We start from the raw sequence: 22,171 nt of genomic DNA, 5'->3' as shown, positions 1-22,171 counted from the left end.
CTTACAAGATTTTGAAGCCAACAAAAATAGATTGTTAGAAGATGTTTCTCAAGTAAAGCTTACCTACCTCTTTAACACATAAACTCATGCATGGCAGTCATGCAAGTTCTATATTGCCTTTATGATGACATTCTCCAAAAGAAATTTTGAAGCTTCATTTCCTATTTCCAAACCCCTTTGGCCCTTTCCGCATTGAAACATATTCTAACCAGTATTTAATGTATCTACAAAGTATGTACAAACATTCTACAAATTTTCCGTGTGGAAGTTTCCAGCGCTTACAATTCATGTGCTTGTTGATAAACCAAACCAAAGGCTGGAGTTTTCGTAGGTAGTACATATACAAACATTAGCATAGCAAAAACCCCTAATGAATATCTTCTTGAAAGAATCTTCAAGTTTTAACCTGCAAAACACAGTTTTCCCAGTAGATTGCATTACCATATACAAATACTATGTGACATGCAAGTAATATTTTTATTAGTTCCACCAGATTAAGATTAATATTAACTAAATGGATTTAATGGTCCTTCCGTAGTTGCAATTTCAGGTTCTGTTAAAGCTCTTGTTAAAAAATTCTATTGGTAGCTAAATAAATCATTTCAAAAATTGAAAAAGATAAAATAGAGTGGGATGTGAGGCATAGAAAATAGGGAATTATTATTCACATCAGTACACACCTACCATCAAATCTTTGCTTAAATCAGAGATTCCATGAGCAAGTGATTGATTTTTCCCCACCACAGTTATCCGGAAAAGGTATCTCATCTACACTATCTAAGCTTCTTCGTGCACGTTCGTTAAGCATGCTAACAGTCAAGCGAGTAGGGGGCTTTGTCCTTGCAATTGTCAACTGTGCTTCCACAGAATTTAATGGTGCCATCTGCTCCAGATGACCTAAAATTTGAAGAATTGCTTCAGGGCATTCGAAAGGCGTATTCGATGTACTTGAAAAGCTGTTGTTCTTCATCTGTATATATCAACAGAGCAATTTAGCATAAAAACATAAAAGATTCATTGAATATTTTGAATAACCAGAACAGATTCAATGAATATTTGTATAAACAGAACAATTTAGCATCAGAATGTCGAAATTACATTTTCAGTAAGAGAGGAAGACAAATCGTTGGGACACAATGCATTATCTTTTGTTGCCTTTGCCTTTTTCCCCTGTTCTGGCCCCTGCTGCTGCTCCGCATTGTGCACCTCAACTTGCTGAAGGTTGCGCTTCTTGCAGACAGGGTTGAACAATTTCTTTACACAATTTTCTTTTACTGCCCTAGCCTTTTTCCTATCATCTTGCTCCTCTTGATCCTCTTGAAAGCTGCGCTTCCGATTCACAGGGTTGAATAATTTCACTACACAATGTTTAATAAATCTGCTGGCTTACGCACCAAGCTTCCCCTCTTTGATCTGCTCCCATGGCGTTCGGCCGGAAGACGGTCACATGCACTGGTGTATGTCCGCCGATCAGACGTTGATTTGCAGAGCTTGAATCTTCTATTTTCGTGCCTCTTTCCTCCATTTCCTCAACATTTTCCATTCTTCTCTTTGAAATTGTTGCAGAAGCCACCCCCCTGATTGAAATTGTTGCCGAAGCTATTCCCTGGATTTTTACTTCTTCTGTATGCGAATCTGCAGTATCAATTTGAAATCAATTTATGATACTTGAGAAGGGAAGATACGATTATGGTAAGTTTCTTATTCACAATTTGTAACTGCCTCTTTTTCCCGGCCATCATCTCCGCCTACCGTGTCGTCTCCTTTCCTTTCTCTGCAATATTTTCCTTATTCATCGATTATGACTAAATAAATATTAATTTGTAAAATTTAATATTCTTTTGTACAAACTATTATTTAAAACGAAATTGTATTTATGTACTTAGAGTGGCTTTAATATTTTTATTTCAAATGAATTATGTTTAAGTGTTTTTGACTCAATTTGAAAGTTTTAATTTGCTGCTATAAAATAACCTTCTAGAATATTTAACTAGTGGCAAGTTTTTGTGCTTTTGTATTTATTTAAGTAGAATAAAACTTAATTTTATAATAAATCAAATAAATAATATTTATTTAATTTATTTATTATATCTTAATAAATTATCATCTAAAAAATATTCCCATAAAAAATCTATTATGAAAACTAAGAACTAAACTAATGGAAGTCTAGATGCTTCACCTCTCTGAACATCAGCTAGATCCAATGAAAGATGGATTCTTGTAAATTACTACTCATTAAACATGAGTCAATGAGTTTGACTCAAAAACTATATAGTTAAACTCTGATAACAATATCACAATTTAACTTGCTGTAAAAAATATTTCCTATTTATTAATTTAAAATATAATGGCTTAAATATATGAATAAAATTAAAAACTAAACTAATTTAAAATTTATCAACTTAAATATATGAAAAAAAATATTTAAAAACAATCTCGTAACAAAAACTATTATGAAAAATTAATATGAGAAATATTAAAGCTTGATAGGATCAAACTATCACTGCACACAACTTTCATCTTTTACTTTTTTTGTGTGTTGAAGATGAACCAAAACAAGTAGTGCAACTTTCATCTTTTAACTTTTTGCACTAAAGATGAAACAAAATAAGTAGTGCATGCGATTCTCTTAAAAGAACAAAAAAAATCATCTCTTCAGAATCATGAATCTTTTTTTCCCACTTCACATTTTTTATATACTTGATTTTGAAGAAGGAAAAAACAAGTCACAGTCAAACCCTTGTTTACACTGTCATTCAAGGAATGAAATATTCTTTCATTCTTTCTCAAAAGATAGAAACATTCATTTGATACCTAGTGGTTGAACTAGTTATCTCTGTGAGAACTTTCAATGCTCAAACCCTTACTATAAAAAATCTTTCAAAAACATTCATTTGCATGCTCTTGGTATTTGATACACACAAAAGAAAAACACGGTGTTGAGAAAAGATTGATAGAAGTATGAGAATGTGTTTCAATCATTGTTTTGTCACTGATGTCAAACCTACTACCTACTAGTAAGACAATTGCTTACTTGATTTGAGTACTATCATTTGTTTGATTGATGAAGAGGATTTGATCAAATGTGTTAGCAAAAGCACCTAAAGGAATATGTTGATTTATGATATGCAAAAGAAGTACAAAAATTAGTTAAGATAGTGATAATATAATGTATTGTTTATCTAGTTAAGGCTGCAAAGGATGGATACATTGATTAAGTAAAAAAGAACAAGAAAGAAGAATTGTGTCTGTTAAGCTTGACCAAATGCATAGTTGGTGCCAAACAATGTTTGTGCAAGATGAGTAGAAAATCAGTTGGAGCCAAGCAAAGTGACGTTTTAGTGTCTGTCGAGTGAATATAGTGTAAGTTGAGCAAAGCTTAGTTGATGTTAGGTATCAGTAAACTTTAGTATGTGCAGAGTGAACTGCTAGTGGATGTCGAGTAACACAATATGTGCCAAGCATCAGAAGTTAGTTAATGTTGAGTGACAACATTATGAGTTAGATTGTGAATTCAACAAATCTAAGCCAACGAGGTTGATTTCTTGGTTGTGTGAACGGTGTGGAAGATAAGCTTGATGAGCTGGTGGCATAGAATTCAAGGTAAACTAGTTTGAGATGAATTCAAAGAGGATTGAGAAGGAAGTTTCTAGAAGGAGCAAAATAGAAAGCTACTTAGAATGAATCCTACCTAACCCTAGAATGGATGATTGCGATTAAGTGACAAAAGATCTAAATTCTCTTTATAAGGGGATACACGACATGAAGCAATAGTTAGCTAGTTGGCATGCATGAGAACCCAATGAAGACAAGGAGTCTAGGGTATTGCTTCATATGGAGGCCAAACTATAGAGTTTTCAACTGGCATGCAAAGCAAGAAGGCTTAAGGGGATGAATGCTTGAAAGGTGAACAAGCTATTAGAGCTGAAGTAAATGAAGCCAAGTAGAATGGAGGACTGAAACAAAGATTTCTAATCTGCAAGTGAGTTGTGATTTATTATTAGATCAAGCCTTACTGTTACTCTCTAATCATTGTATCAGTTTAGGGTAAATCCTTTGGATTAAAGTTGACCTAATAGTCATTTTTAAATCCTTTAACTGGGTGGCATTCTAATGGAATGACCTAAAGTCCTCTAACAAGGCTCACTCTTAGTAGGGTGATTGAAATCCTTTAACCAGGTGACATTTAACAGTGTGTATTGTAACTTTTAATAGGGTTGGCCTTTCATAGGGCATCACTTCAGAAGAGTGAGAACTAGTACCATGTTACTAGTTGTTTTCTCCAAATTGGGTTTCTATGTAAAATCCTTGTGTCATATGTGTGAATGATTGTTATGTTTCATGTTTACATTTCTACAAAGTGATTTTGACCTAGGATAGTAACCTACAAGTTTAAGTTTTAAATGATAAGATGGATGCATGCATGATACATGATAAGGAGATATATGTATGAGTTTTTTTAATCACTAAAAAGTTTAATTGGGAGTTTTCTACATTAAATAATTGATTCACCCCCCCTCTGAGTTATTCTAAACTATTCCAAGAATTGGTATCAGAGATAGGTTTCTTATGAGAGATAGTTTCAAGGTACTATAACTCAAAGATCAAAATGTTGAGAAGAGCGGTACCCAAGCTTAACAAGGATAACTTTTTTGCATGGAAAAGTTTGATGAAACTACACCTAGGATGACTTGGTGATCATGCACAAACTACCATTACTGTTAAACATGTTGACCGTGTTGGAGCCCTCACTAATGAAGATTTGAAAAATAAGAAAGTGTACAATCAGACAATGTTGGAGATTGCATCCGCCCTAAGTTATTCTAAATTTGATGACATCAAGAGTTGTGATACTACAAAGAAGATGTGGGATACTCTTCAAACCATCTATGGAGGAGACACCAATGTTTTAAGAGCCAAATCTGAAAGTCTTAGAGGTAAGTTTGATGATATGAAAATGGAAGAAGGTGAGAACATTGTTTAGTACTGTTCTAGAATAAAAGATGTTGTTAATGCTATAAAAGGAGCTAATGGAAAGATTGATGATGATACTATATTGAGAAAAGTATTGAGGACACTTCTGCCCATCTATGTTATTAGAGTTTCTTCCATAGAAGAGCTAAGATGTATTCCTGACACTAATTTGATAGTTGAAGGATTGGTAGGTAGGCTTACTACCTTTGAACTCTCTAATTCTGATAACTTCAAATCTAAGAATGTTGAATCTTCTTTTAAAGCTGTCACTGAAAGAACCTTATGAAAAGGAAAAGAAAAAGGTCAAATATGTTTCCAGTGACAATGATATAGATGAAGAATATGTAGAATAGCTTGAAGCATTGTTGGCTATGAGATTTCATAGAGGCAAAGGAAAATAAAAAGGTAACATGCCTATCATATGTTTCAATTGTAATGAGGTTGGTCATATTGTTGCTAGATGTCCAAAAAAGAAGAACAATATAAGTGGAGACAAATTTAAAAGAAAAAGAGATAAGAACATCAAAGATTACAAGGACAAAGGAAAGAAATCCTACTACATTGCAGAAGAGGAATCCAATGAAGAATCGGATTATCATGAGGATGAGGTTGTTTATGTTGCAATGAAGGATGAATCTGATGAAGATGAGGCAACTACACTTGTATCTTATCTGAATAAGAGTGATAGATGGATTATTGATAGTGGTTGTTCCAATCACATGACTGGAGATACAAGTTCAATTCCCTTGTGCATTATGATGGAAATAGTGTTAGATTTGGGAATGATGCACCATGTCTTATCAAAGGAAAATGATCAATTAAATTGATAGATAAGATCATTTGTAAATATGCTTATTATGTAGAAGGATTTAATTAAAATTTGCTAAGTGTATCACATTTGAATAGTGTTGGCTATAAGGTTGAATTTGAAAATAGAAAAGCCAATATTTATGATGCTAATGGATATTTAATTGGAAATGGTGATTAGACTAGAGGTTATCTTTCTACCTTGATATGAATGATGCTACCTGTCTAGTTGTACAATTTGATGATGTGTGGCTATGGTACAAAAGACCATGTCATGTTAATTTTGATGATTTGGTCAGTATTCATAAGATGAAGAGAGTGAGAGGTTTTCCAAAACTAAATAAACCAGATAATGTAATATGTAAACAATGTCAGTTGGGCAAGATGACTAAATCATGTTTTAAAAGCAAGACTCACACTTCAAAAAGAATTCTTGAATTAGTTCATATTGATTTGTGTGGACCAATCAATGTGCAAAGATATAAAGGTGACAAGTGTAGACACCTAAAAACCTTTAGAAAATAAAGTATTTTTATTTTCTGAAAAATTCCTGATAACATCATCATTTATTAATTAATTATTTACTTAATTAATTAATTAATTTTTATGCCATTAAATCCCGTTATCTTAATTAAAAATATTTAATTAAGGAATCCCTCCCAAAAATGTTTAAATCTTATTTAAACATTATTTCCTTATTAATTAATTATTTAATTAATAAATTGACCAAAAAACTCAAAATAAATAAAAAATTTATTTTTTGCCCAAAACTTGGCCAATTTCCTTAAGACCACTAACCTCTTCCAAAATCTTCTAATCCTTCTTTAATTTTGATTAAAGGCTAATCCCATCATTTCCTACCCCTAATCCCAACTCAAAATATTTAATTAAGATTAAATATTAATCCTCATGTTTATTAAAAAAGTTTTAATAAATATCTCCTCAACCCAAATCCTTGAAATAAATAAAACTTTATTTATTTCCTAAAAATCTAATTTATCCTCATCCTAAGAAGTTCTAGACTCTTCTAGAAAGTTTTCATCCTCATCCTAAGAAATTCTAGACTATTCTAGAAAGTCTTTATCCTCATCCAAAGTCTAGAATCTTCTAGAAGATGTCTTTAAACCTAATCCTAATCCCCTCCTAACCTTGTCACATTCCCTAAACATGGGTTAAAACTTACTAACCCAAGCCAAAGTTAAAAAATATCTCCTCCTTCACCCACCCTCATTAAATGCCATCCACTTGCCTATCCCTAAGCTAATCCTAAACCATCCTAATCCATCCTCCAATCATTTGCACAAGCCTAAGCAAGCTTAAAACCCTCCTAATCAAGCCCAAGTAGAAATTGCTCTCATCTCCCTCAAAATATCTCAACCATAAAACTTTATGAAGTCCACTAGGCCATAAATGACTCTTCCAAGCCCTTTTATTGCTCTTACAAGCCATTATGAGGGTCTTTATGAAGATTTTATCCCTTGAGCCTCTTTTGTTGACTCATCCTTCCCCTTTCCTCCATCCTCTCACCTTGTGACATGTGTCACTCCCTGATTGGTTGTAAGGAAGCACAATCCATGTGCTCTCTTCTCATGTAATCTGAGCCCTCCATGAGCTTTTCCCCATCCTTGCATCTTAGCCCTCAAACCCTCAAGCCTCTTGCCTATAAATTGGATCCTTCCCCTTTGCAAAACAACACAATCCATGACGTAAATTCATAATGCCATTTTAAGAAGCCATTTTACATCAAAACCATACACTCACACCCTAATTCCAACTTCATTTGAAGCCCTTTTTGAAGCATAAAGCTTGAGCATACATCGTATCTATTTAGAAAAAGCTACTCAACAAGAGAGCTTCTCATTGAGAGAGCCCATTAATGGCTCATATTCTCAATTGAGAGTTCATCTTAGTCTATCTTGAAGTTTATGAATTTTGTTTAGTTTGTAGAAGCTTTATTTAAATTTGGTTTCTATTAGCATACTAACATTGCTCATATACAAGAAGTAAATTATCCTATTTGTTGATGATTATTCTAGGATGATGACAATTATGTTTTTGAAGTAAAAATATGATGCATTTCAAATGTTTAAGTGGTACTTGGCTAGAGTGGAAAAGAAAATTGACAAAAGCTTGAAATGTCTGAGATTTGACAAAGATAGAGAATTTACATCAAATAAGTTTGAGATTAACTATAATGATAGAGGAATCAAAAGATAGACTTCTACACCTAGAATCCCTCCACAAAATGGGATTACTGAAAGGAGAAATAAATATGTGATGGATTGTGCTAGAACACTCATGATGGAGAATAATATTGCTTTGAAATACTGAAGAGAAGTTGTAAGTACAACTGTCTATACACTAAATTATGTACAAGTCAAGAAAGGTACTCATTCTATACCTTTTGAATTATGGTATGGATACTCACCCAATGTAAAATGTTTTAAGGTATTTGGAAGCAAGTGTTATATTCTCAAGGATAATAGGAATGGAATAATTGATGCTAAAAGTGAAGAAGGAATATTCCTAGGCTATTCCAAAAGGAGCAAAGCTTATAAGTTTTAAATGCTAACACTGACAAAGTTGTGGAAAGTGCAAATGTGAAGTTTGTTAAATATACAAAAGTACATGAAGTTGAACCTGCAAAAGAACTTGAAGATTACAAATATTTTGTGTATTTCTATGATGACATGATTGATAATGATGTCATGAATCAAGTTGCAAATCAACAACATCAAGTTTCAGTGATTGTCGAGTCACATACAATGAATGCCCAGTTGCATTAAAGAAATGAGTTGCATTTAGCAGCTGAGTTGCAAAATGAATCTAAGCTACATTCTGATAATGAGATCAGTACACTTGACAAAGATGTTGAATTTTTAGATAGAGAAGCACATAGTGATTCTAAAGTTGAAAGACCTATTGAAGAAAACAAACCAAAACAAGGGTTGTCAAAGTATGTTAAGAGACATTACCTTGTGACACAAATTATTGGAGATAAAGAGGCCAGACCTATGACAGAAACAAGTTGAGAAGTGATACATGTATGTCTAGCATGCATGAACCTAAATAAGTTAAAGATGCATTGGAGAATGATGACTGGAGAGATTGAGAAAATTGAGAAGAACAAAACCTGGTCACTTGTACCTAGACCAGAAAACAAAAATGTTATAAGAACCAAATGGGTGTACATAAACAAGTTAGATGAAAATGGTGAAGTCACAAGAAATAAAGAAAGAATAGTTTGCAAGGGGTATGCTCAAGAAGAAGGAATAGACTATGGAGAAACATTTGCCCCTGTTGCAAGACTGGAAGGAGTAAGAACTCTGCTTGCTTACTTTCCATAAAAAGGCTTCAAAGTTTAACAAATGGATGTGAAATATGCATTTCTAAATGATATATTAAAGGAAGAGGTTTACATTGAACAACCTGAAGGATATGTTGATGCTAACAACAAGAACATGGTATGTAGACTACAAAAATCTTTATATGGTTTAAAGCAAGCACCTAGAGCATGTTATGAGAGACTTCATAGTTATCTTGTGAAGATTGGTTTTGAGAGAACTAATGAGAACAACAACTTATACTTGAAGAATGAAGGTGGTAAAAGTATTTTACTAGCTGAAATTTTTGTTGATGATATCATATTTGGAGGACAAAATGTAGTTCGCAAGACATTTGTTAATGAAATGAAGAAAGAATTTGAGATGTCTATGTTTGGAGAAATTAAATTCTTTGTAGGCTTGCAAGTGTATCAAATGCAATATGGAATTTACATCACACATTCTAAGTATGTGAATGAAATATTGAAAACTTTTGGATTGGAAGATTCAAAGGCTATTAGCACACCTATGGTGATAGGACAAACTATAAAAGAATGATGATTCTATTGACGTGAACCAAACTTTGTACAGGTCTATGATTGCTGAATTGCAATATGTAGTTCATAGCAGACCTGGCATTGCATTAGCTATTGGGATTGCTACAAGATTATCTGCAAATCCTAAGGAGAATTATATGACAACTATTTACATATTTATGAGATATTTGAAAGGAACAAAGGAATTTGGTCTATACTACAAGAAAAATGAGAAATTTCAATTTGAGAGCTTACAGATATTTTGATTGGGTTGAAAATGTTGATGATAGAAAAATTACAAGTGGTGGAGCATTTTTCTTGGGAAAGAAACTAGTTACATGGGCTAGTAAGAAACAAAATTGCATATCTCAATCTGTTGTTGAAGCTAAATATGTTGCTGCTGTAGTAAATTGTACCCATATTGCATGGATCAAACAACTATTCAAAGGAATGAAGGGGGAAATTATTGAACCTGTTATACTTTATTGTGATAACATAAGTGCTATAAACATATCTAAGAACCCTGTGATGCATACAAAAACAAAACATATAGCTTTCAAGTATCATTACTTGAGAGAGTTGGTTCAAGACAAAGAAGTAAAGATGGAATACGTGAATACCAAAGAATAGATAGCTGATATATTCAAAAAAGCTTTACTTAAGGATGCTCATGAGTATCTAAGAGGTAAAGTAGGGGTGATACCCCTATCCAAAGTTTTTTAAGAAGCATGAGTTGTGCCCTACATCAACTGAGATGAATGACATATGCTACACATTGATGTAGTGGATCTTACTTTAGGAGCTACCTAAAGTAATCAAAGAGCTAGAACAAAATATCAATCACAACTTAGGTGATAGTGGAAGAACCTAAAATTGCTACATTTGCATATTGAGTTGCTAAGTCTTTGGTATTGTTGTCAAAGAGGGACATAGAATACTACCAAAAAGGAAAGAGGGAGATAACAAGCAAAGAGGAAGATAGATAGCACCAACTAGATACAAGGAGATAGACAAGAAAAGAAAGAAGGATCAATACTTTACAAGGAAGAAATATGAATTAACAACTCAGAGGGAGAAGTACTCTTGAAGGAGAAATAAGTACAGACATAGATAGATAGATACTTGAATATTAGAAAGAGGAAGTGATATGAGAAAGTTAGAAAAACATAGAAAGAAGATGTACAAGATGAAATATAGAGGGACTTAAGAAGGCTAAGTTTGCTAACCAAGAGAGAGTCATAAGTAAGAGTGAAATTGAGTCTATTGATCAAAACCTAATTTTGTAGCCTATATGGAAGATGGAAGCTACTAATAGAGGGATAGATTTTAATACAGGGTATTAATTTATTTTTGGTATTGTTGTTGTGTTGGTTTGCCATCAATGCCAAAGAGGGAGATTGTTGAAAAAAGATTGATACAAGTATGAGAATATGTTTCAATCATTATTTTGTCACCGATGTCAAACCTGCTACCTGCTGGTATGACAATTTCTTAGTTGATTTGAGTACTATTATTATTTTTATTGATGAAGATGATTTGATCAAATGTATTAACAAGAGCACTTAGAGTAAAGGTTGAGTTATGATATGTAAAAGAAGTACACAAATTAGTTAAGAAAGTGATAATATAATGTATTTTTTATCTACTTAAGGCTGCAAAGGATGGATACACTAATTAGGTCTAGAAGAACAAGGAAGACAAATTGTGTTTGCTAAGCTTGATCAAATGCATAGTTGGTGCTGAGCAATGTTAGTGCAAGCCAAGCAGAAAATCACTTGGAACCAAGCAAAGTGAAGTTTTAGTGTATGCTAAGTGAACATAATCAAAGCCGAGTAAAGTTTAGTTGATCTTGAGTATCAATAAACTTTAGTATGTGCCGAGTGAACTACTAGTGGATGTCGAGAAACACACTATGTGTCGAGCATCAGAAGTTAGTTAATGTCGAGTGACAACATTATGAGTTAGATCATTAATTTAATGAATTTGAGCTAACAAGGTTGATTTCTTGGATTGTGTGAACCACATGGAAGATAAGCTTGATGAGCTGGAGGCATAGAATTCAAGGTAAACTATTTTGAGATGAATTCAAAGAGGATTAAGTAGGAAGTTTCTAGAGGGAGAAAAATAGAAAGCTGGTTAGATTCAATAAATCCTACCTAACCCTAGAATGGACGATTGTAATTAAGTGACAAAATATCTAAATTCTCTTTATAAGGGGATACAAGGTATGAAGCAATAGTTGGCTAGTTGGCATGTGCAAGAACATAAGGAAGGCAAGGAGTCTAGGGTATTGCTTCATATGGAGGCCAAACTATAGAGTCTATAATTAGCATGCAAAGCAAGAAGGCTTAAGGGGATGAATGCTTAAAGGGTGAACAAACTATCAGAGCTAAAGTGAATGAAGCCAAGCAGAATGGAGGATTGAAATAGAGATCAGTAATTTTCAAGTGAGTTGTGATTTATTATTAGATCAAGCCTTACTGTTACTCTCTAATCATTGTATTAGTTTAGGGTAAACATTTTGCATTAAGGTTGACCTAATTGTCATTTGTAAATCCTTTAACCGGGTGGCATTCTAATGGAATGGCCCAAATTCGTCTAACAAGACTCACTTTTAATAGGGTGATTGAAATTCTTTAGCTAGGTCACATTTAACAGTTTGTATTGTAACCTTTAATAGGGTTGGCCTTTCATAGGGCATCACTTTAGAAGAGTGAGAATTAGTAGCATGTTACTGGTGTTTTTTTTCCAAATTGAGTTTCCATATAAAATTCTTGTGTCATATGTGTGAATAACACTATTATGTTTCATGTTTACATTTCTACAAAGTGATCTTGACCTAGGACAATAACTTACGAGTTTAAGTTTTGAATGATAAGATGGATGCATGCGAGATACATGATAAGAAGATATATGTATGAGCTTAGTTAAGCACTAAAAAGTTTAATTGGGAGTTTTGGACCTTGGATAACCGATTTACCCACCTCCCCCCTCTTAGTTATTCTAAATTATTCCAACACATAGAATATGTCCGAATAAGGAATGTTGTGAAGAGAAGCGCAAAAAAAACAACTCTCTGTTCTTGTTCAAATGAAGTCTTTCAAATACCTTATGAAATGTGCACTTCTCTTATACATAGAGGCATTAAATAAAACAACTAAGATAGAACAATAATATATTGAGAACCTAAAAAAAAATTGTAGAAGAGATATCTCTAAAGAACAACAACTAGAGATTTATGGCGGTACACACTCAAGATCTTGTGAATGATAATCAATGGAAATGATTTGATACTAAGGATAAATTTGCCTTTTACCAAAACATTAAACAAAATAATAAATTTGTTGAAATCCGCTACAATTATATTTGACATGGTAACTTAACCACCAAATATCATAACCAATTGTTGCTATTTAACCCCACCCATTCATGAGAGCGGAGAGACAATTAATATCCCAATACATTAAAAGTAAAATAATATTTTGAATGACCATTTTAGGATGAAAATATTCCTCCTTAATAGATCTCGTCATTGATTTTTCAACAATTATTTTTTCACATTTTACATCGAGGATAATATATGTCTAACAATAACTATATACCAGTCAACTCCAAACTGCTAATGCTTAAATAAAATGAAGCTTTTTTGACACTTATGTAGAAGTTATTATGTTTTTTGCATGCTATTCAAATGACTATTTTACCCAAATGTTGATTTTGTTATTGCTTTGGTTGACATGCATGAAATCCATGGAAACCCTCGGCACAAAGATGGTGAGTAGTAAGTTATTTTAATGATGACTTTTCCAATGACTAACAAAATGATCATATGGTCTTAGTTAGTTCTATTTTTTTTGGGTGCTAATGTACAATACTCCTGGGCTTCTTTGCTCTTTTTGTTCTACTTTGTAAAAGGTTTCAAGTCCTTTCAAACCTATTTTTACTTAATCAAAATAAAATTATCATAGGAAAATAAAAAATGGCAAAATAGAACTTATTGGCACATACTAATTTGTTCACAACTTTCTTTCATAACAAGAGTTGTGCACAACTGGAGTTTTTGTTATTTGGAATATTTATCTCTTGCTATCATTTCTATTCATTGACTAGACTAGACAAGGTATTTTCAAGTATGGGCAAGGATTAAAGAGGTGTTTTAAGGTTTTTACATTTTTTAACATCTTTTTCTTTCTTTCAACTTGATGATGGATCATAGAGTGTGATCTAAAACGTTGATGCCAAAAATACAAACACAATTGAAATGATAAGCTTATTAGTCATTATAATGGACTGTGAAAGTCTCATATCTTTTAAATTTAAAATAGTATATGTTGGTAAAAATCAAGCCAAATAAAAATTGGCTTAAAGAACCCTTTCCCTTGGAAGTCCACAAGTGGATACTTTCACTTTATCATATATGTCATTAAAATTTTGAATCACAAGTTCTTTGTAGTGTTTCACGTGTGCAACACTAAGTTGCATAAACAATTTTTTCCCTTAATTATCTTAGTCAAAATAGGATTAACCATTGTGATGGTAGATTTCATTCCAAGCATGCTTCTGAGTATACATGGACATTGATGCTGAATCTAATGTTGAATTTATCAATTTAATCTGAGTTTAAGCTTAATGTTGAGTTAAAATAACATAACAGTCACGTAGAGGGAGGATAGAAAATACATTTATTAGACGATAGTTCTTAATTTGTTTCCTCATAGTAAAATAGTGAGAAATAAATTCCAACTAGAATGTTATTAATTATAAAAATATCTCAACAAACAAAAGGATATAGTTTAACTATTGATTCACCCTTCCATTTCCAACACAACTTGAATTCTCAAAAACTTGAAGATGGTTTGCTCTTCAAAATATCCCATTTAGAAAATTGGAAATGGCATAGAAGGATTCTTTAGCAACACACTTGGAATAGATACTTGGATCTTCAAAGCACAAAGGATGTAAAGCTCCACACGCTCTTTCTATCCTGTAGGTCTATGTATTATTTCCATTTAAGCTCTTTGAATCAATTGGCATGGCATGAACACAAAATAAAGATAATGGTAAAGAGAAGAGTACATGAAAAATATTGTAGCTATTATTTCTTCTAAACATTGACTACATGCTAGAATCACCCAACTATAAGATTGGCACTAACAATTTGGGTCACTCTTAAACATTACATACTAAGGAACAAATTTAAGCTTGGAAAAAATAAGTCAATTTATAGTCTAGGAATCAAACTTAGTGTGTGATATTTAAGTCATCCAACAAATTTGAATCTTGGAAGGAAATACGTCAATTATCAATGGTGGCTTTCTTTCCCTTTCCCTCTCACAATTTTCATTGTGAAAGAATATAAAACACACCTAACCAAAAAGAAAAAAATTATAGATAAATGCCATATCCATACTATTTTGTATCACAAACATGGTTGTTAGTAAAAATGTGATTTTTATTTTACCTATGCTTACTTATAGGTTTTAGAAGCCTTACCGGAGTTGTATTTCTAGTATATTGTCCAAGTATCTTGTACCATGAAATGATACCCCCTTGTGGCATAAACAACTAAATCCAAACAATACTTATTCTTGAATACTAAGGGCTCATTTTTGTTGCTAGAACTCATCTTGAATAGGAATCAGGAATTGCATTTTTTTTAAATTCCTAGTTTGGTGTACCAAACCAGAATTGGTAATTGGAATTCTTATTTTCAATTTGGCTCCAAAATGAGAATCATATGTCAATCCACCAGAATAGTTGTTACTAGAGTTGTAATTCCAATTCCCATTTTGACTCACAAATTCAATCAAATTTTGAAATCCGCTTTGACTTGGGGTGAGAATTGAGAGCCTGATTGACAACATGCATCGTTCCATTTTTTTTGAGTGGTCTGTGTGGCATGATTTTGTCCGCCTGTGACTTGAATGAAGATGCTCCACCTTCACTACAATGCTTTCAAATAGGTCCCTAGGGGTTTTAGGACCCCTAGGGACATATGTTGTCATGAAATGCATCAAAAGGGGTCGTATATTATCCTATGACCCCTTTTGATACATTCAAACTAACTAAATAGGTCACTAGGCATCCAAGGATCCCTAGGGACGTACGTTGTCATAAAATGTGTCGAAAGGGGTTGTAGGTTATCCTGTGACCCATTTTGACCCATTTGATCGAACCAAATATGTCCCAAGGGGTTGTAAGACCTCTAGGGACCTATGTTGTCATGAAATGTGTGGAAAGGTGTCGTAGGTTATCCTACAACCTCTTTTGACCCATTTGATTGAACCAAATAGGTCCCTCGGGGTCTTAGGACCCCTAGCAACATATGTTCTCATGAAATGCATTGAAAGGGGTCGTAGGATATGCTAGGACCCGTTTTAACGCATTCGAATGAACCAAATAGGTCCCTGGGGTCTTAGGAACTTTTGCGACATATGTTGACATGAAATGCATTGAAAGGGGTCTTAGGTTATCCTATGACCGCTTTCAACCCATTTGATTGAACCAAAAAAGTCCTTATTGTTAGAGTAATTAGATATTTCCTAATTAACTCTACTTGCTTAAGCTAAACTTTAGGCATCTAATAATTAATTCTTTTATTAATTATTTTGATGTAACCTAGGTTAGACCTTTTTTAGGGTTTCAATCTCCTTTATAAGGATGATCTCTCATTGTAAACATTCACTTGAGATAATTCATTTCGGATTATAGCAATCTCTTTTTTGCTCATCAAGAATGTCTCATCTATGGATTTGGTAATTCCTTCCTCCATAGCTTTTTTCCTCTCTCTTCTATAATAGGTATTTGCATGTAGTGATTCTTGGGAGCTGTGGGGTTGATCTTTCATCAGCTTCAATCTTTAGAGCTCTAGATCTTCATGTCCTTGTTCTGTTATTGAAAGATTTGACATTGGTTTTTAGATCTGAGCTTTCAATGGTTATTTTATTGGATCTAGGGGGTCTTTCTTTCATGCACTTTGAGCCCAAATGGACATCATCATTGAGCTCAGAGCATTTGAAAACCCCCATTTCCATATAAAATACATCCAATTTGGACACTGTTGAAATTTGAGGCAAATTTGTTTTGCACCCAAGACATTTTGACCTAGGCATGCAAAACGAGGCAACAATTTTTTGTGATTTTCTATCAAATTTTCTTTTGCAAAAATGGAAATTGGAGACACCATTATCTTTGGTTAAGGAAGTGCATGTGTTTTTACACACAAATGAAATCCTTATTATTGTGGCGAGCGCATACATTCATGCGAATGTGTCCTGGGCACACCTCTGTCAAAAGGCCGCTTTGGGAAGCTCAATCAACATATTTTGGAGCACATGGTAGGCTTGACAATAGTTAAAGACTTTTTCAGGACCACCTTTCTTATTATACATGTTGCTCTATGCTCTTGTGATCACATCAACATTTGTTTTTGTGCCTCCATTTTTGTTTTTGTATCTCCATGCGACATTCATTGCTTATACCAAGGAGATTTTTTAAAGAGTTTTTTGTGAGGATTTTATGAGATTTGCTAGTTTGAAGAGCTCGTGCTAGGGATTTTGATGTTTGAGGAAGTTTGTGAAGCAGAATTTTCTCTGTGATTTGTGCTACCTTCCTTCTTAGGCCCGACTTGGCTTTTATCGCCTGTGTGTCTTCCTGCCAATATTTCTCGGCCTCCATGTTGACTCTTGTCCCTGCATCAGTGGTGACCTTTATGAGGATTCCCTTATTATGGCTTCCAAGAGGGACTTCTTTGGGCCCTATCTTTTTTTTTTCTTGCCTATGCTATTTCTGACATGGCCTATTTTCAAACATGTATGTTGGCCAATGGTTAAAAACTCGACACCGGCCCTTTGTTCGGCTTTTGTTTCTAGCGGTTGATTTTTTGTTTCAATGGGGGTCATTTTTATGGCCTTTTTTTTGCTTCGACAATGGTTTGACTGTCAACTTTGGGCTTGTCATTTTTTGATATTAGTACTATGTCAGCACTACATCACTACTTCTTGTCACCTCCTCAACCTTTGTTTGGACCTATCTTTAGTTTTTTGTTCATATCTCGGGTATACAGACTCTATTTTTTGCAAACAAGATATCACCAAAAAGATGGTTTTGAGCCCATCATAGTGGTATAGGTAGTTTTCAGTTTTGATGCTATTTTGATGCCTTTTTCTACTATCAAAGTTAGGAATACAATTTTACGCTCCAGGAGGCATATCTTGAGCATCTGATCTCCAATTTGGGACATCTTTATATTGTTGAAAAGTTGTCTCTATGCTCTTTCTAGTGATGCTAGTTGTTGTTTGAAATTCTTCTCCAAGCACATTCTATTCAGTCTTCTACTTTTTTGCATTCTGGTGGATATCCTGGCTGTTTCAGGTCCAGGGATCAATTTTTTTTCTTTAGATGATTCATCATGACTTGTACTATCTTTTTTATTAGTCGTATGGTTTTTCTAATCTTTGTAGACATCATTTGTATGCATTCTTGCAAACACACTGAGATAAAGTGCCATACTACATCTGTATTTTTTGTTTCAATTGTTTGCCTTTGTTTGCCTTCTGATTTGAGTAGTGCCATCTGAGGACACTCGTATAGATTATTGTATTCTTAGGATTCATTATATCTTGTGCCTTATTGTACATGCATTACTCTGATAAAGTGCCATGGGGGGGTTGATGTTTTTCCTTTGTTTGCCATCTTCCTTTGTCTAGTGAGTGTCCCTTCCAAGACATTAGGCTCATGATGTGTCTGATATTGCCCACTTTTCCAGTTGCCTATCACCTCACCCTTGTTTGCATTTGGGGGGGTTCTTCTGTTGTTTCTCATACTTCCTTGGTTCTATTGATCAATTCTTTAGGCTTTGGTATTTCATGCCATCTGTATCTTTGAGTTTAGTTGTTTGTCTTTGTGTGCCTCCTGATTCGATGTAGATTATAGTCTTCTCTACTTGGTCAGGTTCTATTTTAGTGGAGGTTTTTCAGATCAGCATTAGTTTCAATAGAGCTTTGCAGCTTCTACATGCTTCAGTGGTGTTCTACATGATCAATTTTTGTTCCTATCTTGTAGGACAATCCCTAGTTTGGAGGCTTCTTTAGCACTTCACTAGTTTCTTTTAGCATGTTTTCCATCTCTTTTTGGAGTAGAGTTTTTCCCATGTGGTTTTCTCTATTTCTCATCTTTACAAAAATTTGGTTGTGCTTGGGTACCTCATCAGGCTTTGTTTGTTGGGACCCATTTCTACTTTCAGTAGTAGTTTCTAGATTTTTAGCTACTCCCTAAGTTTATCTTAAGGGGAGGTGTTAGAGTAATTAGATATTTCCTAATTAACTCCACCTGTTTAAGCTAAAATTTAGGCATCTAATAATTAATTCTTTTATTAATTATTTTGATGCAACCTAGGTTAGACCTTTTTTAGGGTTTTGATCTCCTTTATAAGGACAATCTCTCGTTGTAAACATTCACTTGAGATAATTCATTTTTTATTATAGCAATATCTTTTTTTCTCATCAAGAATGTCTCATCTATGGATCTGGCAATTCCTGCCTCCATAGCTTTTTGCCTCTCTCTTCTATAATAGGTGTTTGCATGCAATGATTCTTGGGAGTTGTGGTGTTGATCTTTCATCAACTTCAATACTTATGGGTCCTATGATCCCTAGGGGCTTTTGTTGTCATAAAATACATCAAAAGAGGTGAAATACATTGAAAGGAGTCATAGGTTATCCTTTGACCCCTTTCAATGCATTCAATCAAACAAAATAGGCTCCCTAGGACCCCTAGGAACATATGTTGTCATGAAATGGATCGAAAAGGGTTGTAAGTTATCCTATGATACCTTTCAACTCATTCGATCAAACCAAATAGGTCCCTAGAGGTTCTAGGACCCCCTAGTGACATATGTTGTAGAGAAATTCATCGAAAGGGGTCATAAGATAACCCTTTTGACACATTTGGTCAAACCAACTAAGTTCGTAAGGGTCCTAAGACCCTTAGTGACATATGTTGACATGAAATGCCTCAAAAGGGGTCATAGGTTATCCTATGACCCATTTTGATGCTTTTGATTGAACAAAAAGGTCCATAGGGGTCCTAGGACCCCTAGGGAGACATGTTGTCATGAAATGCATTGAAAGGGGTCATAGGTTATTCTATTACTCCTTTTGAGACATTCGATCAGGCCAAATAGGTAAATAGGGGTCCTAGGACCCATAGGGATATATGTTGTCATGAAATGCATCAACATGGGTTGAGTTATCCTATGACCCCTTTCAAGGCATTCAATCAATCCGAATAGTTTGGTAGGGGTCCTAGGACCCCTAGGGACATTTGTTGTCATAAAATGTGTTGAAAGGGCTTGTAGGTTATCCTAAGACCCTTTCAATGCATTCAATCAAACCAAATAGGTTAGTAGGGGTCCTAGGACCCCTAGGGACATATGTTGTCATGAAATGCATTGAAAGTGGTCATAGGTTATCCTATGACCCCTTTCAATGCATTCAATCAAACCAAATAGGTCGCTAGGGGTTCTAGGACACTTAGAGACATATGTTGTCATGAAATGCATCAACAAGGGTTGTAGGTTATCCTATGACCCCTTTTGATGCATTCAATCAAACCAAATAGGTCCCTAGCTGACTTAGGACCCCTAGGGATGTATGTGGTCATGAAATGCATCAAAAGTGGTCGTAGGTTATCCTACAACCCCTTTCAATGCATTCCATTGAACCAAATATGTTCTTATAGTTCCTAGGACCACTAGGTACATATGTTGTCATGAAATGCAGTGAAAGGGGTTGCAGGTTATCTTATGACCCATTTTGATGCATTAGATCAAAACAAATAGGTCCCTAGGGGTCTTAGGACCCCTAGGGACATATGTTGTCATGGAATGCATTGAAATGTGTCATAGGTTATCCTATGAACCATTTCAACACATTAGATTGAATCAAATAGGACCCTAGTCGTGCTAGGACCCAAAGGGACATATGTTGTCATGAAATATGTCAAAAGGGATTGTAGGTTATCCTATAACTCTTTTTGATGCATTCGATTGAACCAAATAGGTTTGTAGTGATCCTAAGACTCCTAAGGACATATGTTGTCATGAAATGTGTCAAAAGGTTTTCTTAGGACCCATTTTGACCCATTCTATCGAACCAAATAGCTCCGTAGGGGTCCTAGGAGCCCTAGGGATATATGTTGTCATGAAAGTGTCGAAAAGGGTCATAGGTTATCCAATGACCCATTTCGACATATTTGATCAAACCAAATAGGTCCCTTAGGGTCCAAGGAACCCTAGGGACATAAGTTTTCATGAAATGTTTTGAAAGTGTTTCTAGGTTATCATATGACCCCTTTCGATGCTTTCAATCAAACCAAATAGGTCCCTACGGGTCCTAGGATCCCTAGCGAAATAAGTTGTCATCAAATGCATTGAAAGGGTCGTAGGTTATCCTATGACCCCTTTTGACGCAATAACCTATGACCTGTTTCGATGCATTTAATCTAACCAAATAGGTCACTAAGGGTCCTAGGACCCCTAGGGACATATGTTGTCATTGAATAAGTTGAAAGGGGTCGTAGGTTATTTTATGATCCATTTCAATGCATTTGATGGAATTAAATAGGTCCCTAGGGTTCCTAGGACCCCTAAGGACATACGTTGTCATGAAATGCATCGAAAGGGGTCATAGGTTATCCTATGACCCCTTTTGATGCATTCGATCAAACCAAATATGCCCCTAGGATCCCTAGGGATATATGTTGTCATGAAATGTGTTGAAACGGGTCATAGACTATCCTAAGATCCCTTTGTACACATTTGATCAAACCGAATAGGTTCGTAGGATCCCTAGATACATATGTTGACATGAAATTCATCAAAAGGGCTCATAGGTTTTCCTATGACCCCTTTTGACCCATTCGATCGAACCAAATAGGTCCCTAGGGGTCGTAGGAGCCATAGGCACATATGTTGTCATGAAATAACTTTTGATGCATATAAACGAACCAAATACGTCAGACATATGTTGTCATGAAATGTCTCGAAAGGGGTCGTAGGTTATCTTATGACCCCATTCAACCCATTCAATTGAACCAAATAGGTCCCTAAGGGTCCTAGGACCTCTAGGGACATTTGTGTCATGAAATATGTAGAAAGGGCCCCTTTTGATGCATTCAATCAAACCAAATAGGTCCCTAGGGCTCCTAGGAACCCTAGGGATATATATTGTCATCATATGGATCAAATGGGGTCATAGGTTATCGTATGACCCATTTCGATGCATTCGACCAAACTAAATAGGTCCCTAGGGGTCCTAGTGCCCCTAAGGACATACAATGTCATGAATGCATCAAGAGGGGTCATAGGTTATCCTGTGACCACTTTCAACACATTTAAACGAACCAGGTAGGTCTCTGGGGTCCTAGGAGTCCTAGGGACATATGTTGTCATGAAATGCTTCGAAAAGCATCATAGGTTATCTTATGACACCTTTCAACTCATTCAATCAAACCATATACATCCCTAGGGGTC

Source organism: Cupressus sempervirens, chromosome 5, assembly GCF_028749045.1.
Source record: "Cupressus sempervirens isolate cs-2001-9-10 chromosome 5, ASM2874904v1, whole genome shotgun sequence".
NCBI lineage: Eukaryota > Viridiplantae > Streptophyta > Pinopsida > Cupressales > Cupressaceae > Cupressus > Cupressus sempervirens.
The sequence above is the reverse complement of the archived record's forward strand: the minus strand, read 5'-3'. Positions refer to the sequence as shown.